General features: G+C 41.2%; 2 protein-coding genes across 4 annotated transcripts in view; one reads left to right on the top strand and one right to left on the bottom strand.

The window, feature by feature from the left end:
• The window catches only part of LOC108746172 (TSC22 domain family protein 1), a 78,869-nt gene that overhangs the window by 903 nt on the left and 70,238 nt on the right, over positions 1–7,728 (top strand). The window lies entirely within an intron of this gene.
• Positions 1–7,728, bottom strand: part of LOC108746173 (L-lactate dehydrogenase-like) — a 121,372-nt gene that overhangs the window by 82,657 nt on the left and 30,987 nt on the right. The window lies entirely within an intron of this gene.

Genomic DNA, 7,728 nt, shown 5'->3' with positions numbered 1-7,728 from the left:
CCCCCCCCCGGTCTCGATTAGTCTCGGGAGACACGGTAGCCGGTGCTGGGGGATGCTCCCCATCGTGTACACACGCGTGCCCCGTGCGTGCACGCGAAGACGATGCGCCGAGCGCGCGTCGAACGGCGAGAGCTTATTAGTTCGCATTGGCCGACTCTCACGCGTCTCCACCATGCGGGACAATGGCGCGGGGATTGCACATTGTTGTTTATATTTACGCGTCGCGGCATAAATCTTCGTTTAACTCGCATTCAGCCGACGTACGCTGAGAGCACGGCCGCGTACACATTCGCACACACAGCCGGCTGCGAACGCGAACGCGAACGCGCGCGTATGGTTCGTCACGGACAACGCGCGGTCTTCATTAAACTCAACTTCTTTGCGTGCCGACCGGCCATTAAGGACGCAGGACCGGCCTACGACTAATTTGTACTGTAAATGAGATCTCGAGGATCGTTACTCGCGTGAAACAACGTCGTTCTAACGGTCGCAGCCCGCTGCTAGGTGATTATCGCTTTTGGTTGATGAACGAAGTGAATCGCTAGACAACACTATTCGACGTTTATTTGTATCATCTTTTCTTTTACAACTTGTTTCCGTAATGTAGGAGCAAGTGCGACATAAATTGGTTTATCAACTTTTGTAAAATTTATCAATTATTTACGCGAGATAAAATTTTAAGATTGCTTTGGAACTTGAAAATGACGTAGAATATATTATACGTATTTATAGAAAAATTGACAAATATTGCGCAACGGGAAGTAAATTTTTTCATCAAAAACCGATGTAGATCTGTAATTATTTTCCGCCAGATGTTTTTACGGTTTTTTTTGTTTTTTTTATAAATAGCAATATTTCAATAGACTGAATAATTTAATAATAATTAGAAAGTACGGCATAATAATTATTAATTTAATTTATCAATCTATACACACATGTATCAAAAAGTTGATTAATAATTTACCGTATAAAATAGTATAAGTAAGTCGTAGCGAAACAATGTTTGAATCGCTCAATATTAGCGAACGTTGATATCACGTACATAATACAGCGTGTTTCATCCGGCTTGGTATTCAACGTATTAATGAAGCACAACCACACTTTCGACCGAGACAATGGCCCTCCCTATCACCGTATCTCCGTACAGCGAATAATGCTTCCGAGATTAAGACATTATTTGCGAGATACACTTACATCGCGTGGCATTCGGTGTATAGTAATGACGGCGTGCCGCTTTCGGGATTGTCTATGCGTGCGCGAAAGAGAGAGAGAGAGAGAGAGACGGGCTGTGATGACTACCTTCGGTTCGCGTTCCCTCCGAAGCAATTTTCACCGACTAACTGACCTACCTGCTTATACGTGCCGCGATCAAGACCGCCCATCCTCGGAGCATTTATAGCTCCGCTATAGCGGCCGAGAAGTACGGACGTACATAATATTTTGCCTAGGCACGAGCATCGCTCGGGATATACGGCTATCGGTAAATTATGGCCATTAAATTATGAATGTAGCGGCGTGCGCGTTTTACGAGAATTATTTTGCCGTGTAAAGGGGAATTTATTCCCCGTGCGAACATTAATTCTTCGTGCGAGTAATGGCACGGTGAGGTGCCGAGATGCGGACCTAGCGAATCGATCGTGGATCGAAATCACGCTGCAACGTCAGCGTAAGTCACACGTAAGTCCGACATTTTTCAATGCGATTGACAGACGCGATTTCAATGCAGGTAATTTACGCCGTTAAATCGGCTCGATCTGTAGCTCAGCTATTGTTATCAATTAAAGAAGAACACGCGTTTCAAGAGACGAAGACGCGATCGTAATCACCTCGTTAAAAGTTTACGATTATGTTACTTTATCGAGCATGTTGAATTAAGAATGTGACATAAATGGCCAATAATACATGCCGATTATAAACTGTCGTAATGTCGGCAATCCTGGCGTGCCGCAGATAACAGAAACGTACGAACGCGATCGTACGATTCTTTAATAAAGCAGCGATAGAAATATTCGATGCTGTAGCTTTTTCCGCAAAGTAACATGAATTGCATTGAAATACAAATTAATGTGATTCTATCCGGTGATATTCGCAACTTCAAAAGAGGATACGGCTATTAAAATATCGTTAAATGGCAGGCAGTGCGTTCTTAGAGATTGGCATATTTGACCAGATCTATCAACGCTATGCTTTAAACAGTTAGACGATTCTGCTACAACCGGTTACTTGAGACTCTATACACCACGTAATCTTCTCGTTTCTCCCGAAGAAAATTGTGGCGTATCGTATGGCTTCGATTACCTGCTGCCTATACAAACACCTTAGAGTGTACATACATGAGCCCTTCGGGATGATGCCCGAAGATGGATAGTCATGGAGAATCTGATGCAAATACATAAATTCTTAGCGCTATATACGATTATGTCTTCCCTCTACCTTTCCGGATACCAGTATATCTCTTTCTCTGAGCTCACAAACAACATTCCACTCTAATTAAGCTTCCACTCTAATTAAGAGCCGTCGATAAAGAATGGAGCTAACAAAACGATACAGACGCTTGTATAGACAAAAAAAATATTGATTTGTCTCTTTCTAATGGTATACATGGCTTTTTGAAACATCTATAAACCGATAAATCAAAATGGGCTTATTACTGCATTTTGGATTCCAAGAATCTTATAGGCATAATGCCGCAGCTTCTTTCTTCTTGTACTCCCTTTACCTCCGTGTCTCGCCACATTCGGAATTCAGGTAGGGAGAGAGAAGGGCCCTCTCACGATTATCAAAGGGGAGGAGTCGGTGGCGCGAGGAAACAGCGTCAGCGGTCTTCGCTTAGCCAGATAAATCTACGTCGCGATCTGCGTTCAAGAACGTCGTTATCTGCGCGTGTATACACGCGCTCGCACCTGCAGGCTTCGCATGTGCGTGTCCGGTTGTACAGGAGCGAGTTGTATCGTCCATCGCGATGGAGGTTTCCGAAGGTACGTCGGACTTAACGATCGGAAGAGGCATATGGACCGGCTGTTACTGATATCACCCTAACTCGAGTTTTGTTTGTCACGGCGAAAATGAGTCGATGAATTATGGCACGGTTTATAATGTGGGCCTACACCGCTGGCGAAAGAGATGGTATTTTATCCAGATGAATCTAGCGGCCGATATTAACCGACTCGTATTCGAGTGTTACAATTATACTGAATACAAGTTTTTACGTTGTGTGCATTAAAGAAACGAAAGCGATATTTCACGACTGAATGCATGATACTGTAATTGGTCTATCGGAAATCACGAATTATAAGTTATCGTTTAAAAATAACGCATATATTACAGGTGCAAGATATTATATCCCACTTCGATATGAAAAGAATGATTTTTAAGTATGTACAAATTTAGTAATATACTTCAAAATAATCGTCGTTAAACCATCAAAATAGTTTTGTGGGAAACTTAAACACGGTGGACGATGCCGCAAGAAATTTTGACATTTTACCAACCAGCTTGTGCGTCCTCCATTATTATTTGTTAAGTCAGACAAAGTTATTTTCAGATGTGCTATATTTAGTCAAATTTTTAGCAGCTACTTCGGATACTTCAGCAAAACCGTTCTTTCTGAGAACGGATAGATGACTATTGACACATATAGGTTGCAGCAGCAGCGAAAGTAGAAATACGAGTGACGTGTAAGTCGCTTTCGTCGGGAGTAGCTTTCATAAATAATGCATTTTCTGACACAGATGCGTAATCGATGCACCTGTGTACGCGCAAAACTCGTTGCGCGGTTTACCTACTCCTGTCATCCGATTCGATTACCGTAAGAACCGGATTTCTGCATGATCGTCGAGAAATATGTATGTATGCCGACAAGGTAACTTTTGCGTCGAATTGAGTCACACGAGTAAATCAACGAAGTCGGAAACTCAACCGGGTACCTACCCTACCGCTTCCCGTAGTCTATCGTTGAACGAGTATTACACGAATCACCTGCTTATCTAATGCCGTCGAGACTACGTGACTACATGTTCTTGAGCACACGTATCGCATCTCATTACGGTCGTTGAGGCCTTGTAAATTGCAAAACTGTTTCTCGCGTTAGTGGATTTTACAGTTGAAAAATAAAAGTATTGCTTATCCAGAAGCTTACAAAGCTTCGGACGTGTCGTGTGCTTCCTGAAATATTCGAAAATATAAGATAAGAACTTATTTTAGACCGCATATGTGAGAAACACGATATTAAAAATTAATTTCGATATTAAAAATTAAATGCCTATTAACGATCATAGAAGCTGGATCTTTAGTGTTTAAGGCTCCTGAGTAGTCATTTCAGCCATATTAAATCGTAACGTCATAAGCGAGAAATGACACGTTGATTTATCTTGCATACCATTCGTGATAAATAAAGAGAAAATTTGGATGAAACGGAATGATGAGATCACTTTAAAACACTTGTAAAAATGGTCGAAGACTCTCCTTATCTCCTCTGATAGTCGGTAAAGAATCGAAAAAGGTTCGTGACGTGAAGTCCACTTTTACAAGTGTTTTAAAGGAATCTCATTTCATTTCATCCAAATTCTCTTTATTTACAAATAGCATGCAAGAAAAAGCAACGTGTCGCTTGACACATTTCTCGCTTATGAATACGTGACGATTCAATATGGCTGGAGTGAGTACTCAGGAGCCTTAAATAATTCAATATGAATTATATATATGAATTATATATATATATATAGGTATACTATATATGCGCATGCATATGTATCATATTCAAAGCCATTCGAACTGTGCGCCGAATTGGCTTTCCGGACTTATAAACGCAATTAAACTACTGAAAAACAATAATGAACATCCATACATAATGAACGACCAGTAACGAGCACATTCAGACGTAAATTATAAACTGATGAAAGCTCCGTAGAGCTCGGAACGTTTTTATTATATAGTCCTTATTTTTAATATATTTTAATCTAAGATCTGAATGTGCTCGCTACTGGTCATTTATTATATATTGTTTTGCTGTGCGAACTTTCGAGCGTTATATTTTATTTATTATCGTTAAATTACTATAATAATATCACGAAATGAAAGACGCACAGCTCCTCTGCGACGGTGTCAATCATAAAACACTGTTCTCGTTCGAGGACTTTTCACACATCTGTTGTTTTCCTGCAAAACACTGAATACCACATCGAACGGAAGCCTGGGAACCGCAGACATATTTCATCCTCGTGCCACGCTTGCAAGACGTTTTTACGTTGTCAGCTGCTGCGTTTTCCTGTTAGCAGGCGGAGCGATGTCTAGTTTGGGAAACTATCGACACTGCGGGAGAGACAGGGACAATGAAAAGTGAGTCATCGGTAAAATGTGCGACTCGACCCGACGTGTACTCAAGTTTCCTCCCTCGGGGACTCCAGCTAATTGGCAGTTACTTTCCATCCCGAAGTCTAGCGTTGGCGTTATACGCAGTAGGCGCGCATGCATATGTATGTATCGCGACGTAGCTTCCCTGGAAATTCTCGGTACGCGGATTTACGCGATAGGATGCCCCTGCGACCCTGGGTTAGCAACGACGAGAAAGGCGAAGCACGGCGCGAGAGACCTTGTTCTGGGTTCTTAACAGCGGGATACTGTTCGACGGGGGAGAGTAAGAACGGCAAAGTATTTACAGTTTACACCCCGTTTCGTTGCGTAAATGATCGTGAGTGCTCAGGTCTTACCGAGGACGAAAATTATCCTGCGTTTGAGACCGTAAGTTTGTGCAGCGTAGAACGTAACGAAGGCATACCGTATTCTATCGAAATTACTTTCAACGGTAAGTGCATGACAGTAATAAAATTGTGTTACTATTACACCTCGTTTTAACCGGAGTAAATACAACAAAATATCAAATTTATCCAGACTCATTTTTTTTTTTTTTTTTTTTTTTTTAATAGAAGCAAAGGTCAAAGCGAATTTTGGTATCTAATATTTTTGTGTTAATTTTTATAAACTTTGATTTAAGCAAACTGCGCGCCGGTTAATGTTAGTCTTGATACGCGGTCCTAAACTGGAAGCTGGAATTCACACAAAAAATATTATTAGGCAGCAAAACTCGCTTTGATCGAATATAACCTTCTTTATTTATTTCTGGATAATGCCTGCTTACGTTACTTCAAAGCAAAGTACAACGCTAACATACATAATTTTATTATTTGTGTTAATACTCGCTTATTTGTATTGAACATTTCACGTCAATTTTCATTTACCACTGTTTACCCAGACTAAATTAGTATGCCGAGGTTAAAAGAAACATAAACTAGCGTACTTATTCAAACTGTCATTTTAATATCGTTAATCGAATCGTACGTAACCGATCACTCGTCGGGACTTGTAAAACTGACAGGATCGTAAACATTAGGCGCGAGCAATAAATTTTGCAAACGCGCTGCATATTCATATCCATCACGCGGTACCGTTCGTAAATTCTTTACGCGCGGTTGATGGCGCTACACGGTTGCTGATCATCGCAAAAAGAATATCCCTAAAGACGAATCCGGAGGCAAGAAGTCTCATTACCTTCTTCTCGAAATTTATCTTCCTCGTACGAGACAGCGCGGTCGACACGGCTGGATCGTCCGGCGTATTACGTGCGAATACTTATTCGCGTCATTATCGGTACTTAATCATCGGCGGAAAAACAGCAAATGCCCGCGCCTTTTGCCCACCTCGACGATGGCAATCGCGGGTGACTTTACTGAATCTCGCCGACTGGAAACGCACCGTTTATCGAGACCCTCTCACAAGAATTCGACGTCGAGCATCTCTCGTACCTTAATTAGGAGGATCCACTGCGCGTTCGAGCGACACGACGAGGAAAGGAAGAGCTAGCGAAAGGGTGCTATCCAGGATTCTCTCTCTCTCCCCTCTCTTCACCCTCTCTTGAACTCACAGGAGGCGAGATGCGCAGCGAATCATGCATTATGTATAATGCGGACGTATACTCGGGTGTACGGGTACACACCGAATGCCTAGGTATATTTCCTTGACTCAAGTAACGCGCCGCGCAACGTCGGTACCTGTATTTATAGAGGTACGCAAATTGGTTGCAACCGCCGCGTCGAAGCAACGCAAATGCCTCGTCGGCGCGGAATATGTAAGCCGTCGTCGTGAAATCGGCTTGCTGCGCTCTTGCATCTCCCGTGGCGAAATAATCTCCCCCTCGGCCGAATAATTATAATCGCGGATCGTTGAGAGTGCGTGAACAAGAGAATCGTAGAAGCGCTAATCTCGACGTTACACTTATGATTTTCCCCGCGATATCATGTAATTATTAATTATTAAGAAGCTTCGCATTTAGTATATTACGAGCTTTCCGATTAGATTAATTTTATATCTCTCTTATTCTATTTATATCGAGGAACGATATATCTCTATTTTCTGGAAAAAAGTAAAATATTGATATTATACGTTTTCAGAAATAATTGGCAATTTTGTTAGCGTTATTGGCATAATGTATCAGAAAAAGTGTTTACAAACTTTACTTATATAATTTGTAGATCAAATTAATAACAGATATATATTTTAATAAAATACTTGACGATTGAACAATGAGAATTAAATATTTTCCAAATGATCAATAACTAAATCAATAACAAAATATGTTAATATGTTTAAACTAAATCAGCATTCTCGAGTAGAGACATTTATACCATAATTATTTCCACTATATACGTAGATTAATAGCAGCTAATCAAGTGC

The sequence above is a fragment of the Trachymyrmex septentrionalis genome, unplaced genomic scaffold (assembly GCF_001594115.1).
Source record: "Trachymyrmex septentrionalis isolate Tsep2-gDNA-1 unplaced genomic scaffold, Tsep1.0 scaffold16, whole genome shotgun sequence".
Taxonomy (NCBI): domain Eukaryota; kingdom Metazoa; phylum Arthropoda; class Insecta; order Hymenoptera; family Formicidae; genus Trachymyrmex; species Trachymyrmex septentrionalis.
The sequence above is the reverse complement of the archived record's forward strand: the minus strand, read 5'-3'. Positions and strand labels throughout refer to the sequence as shown.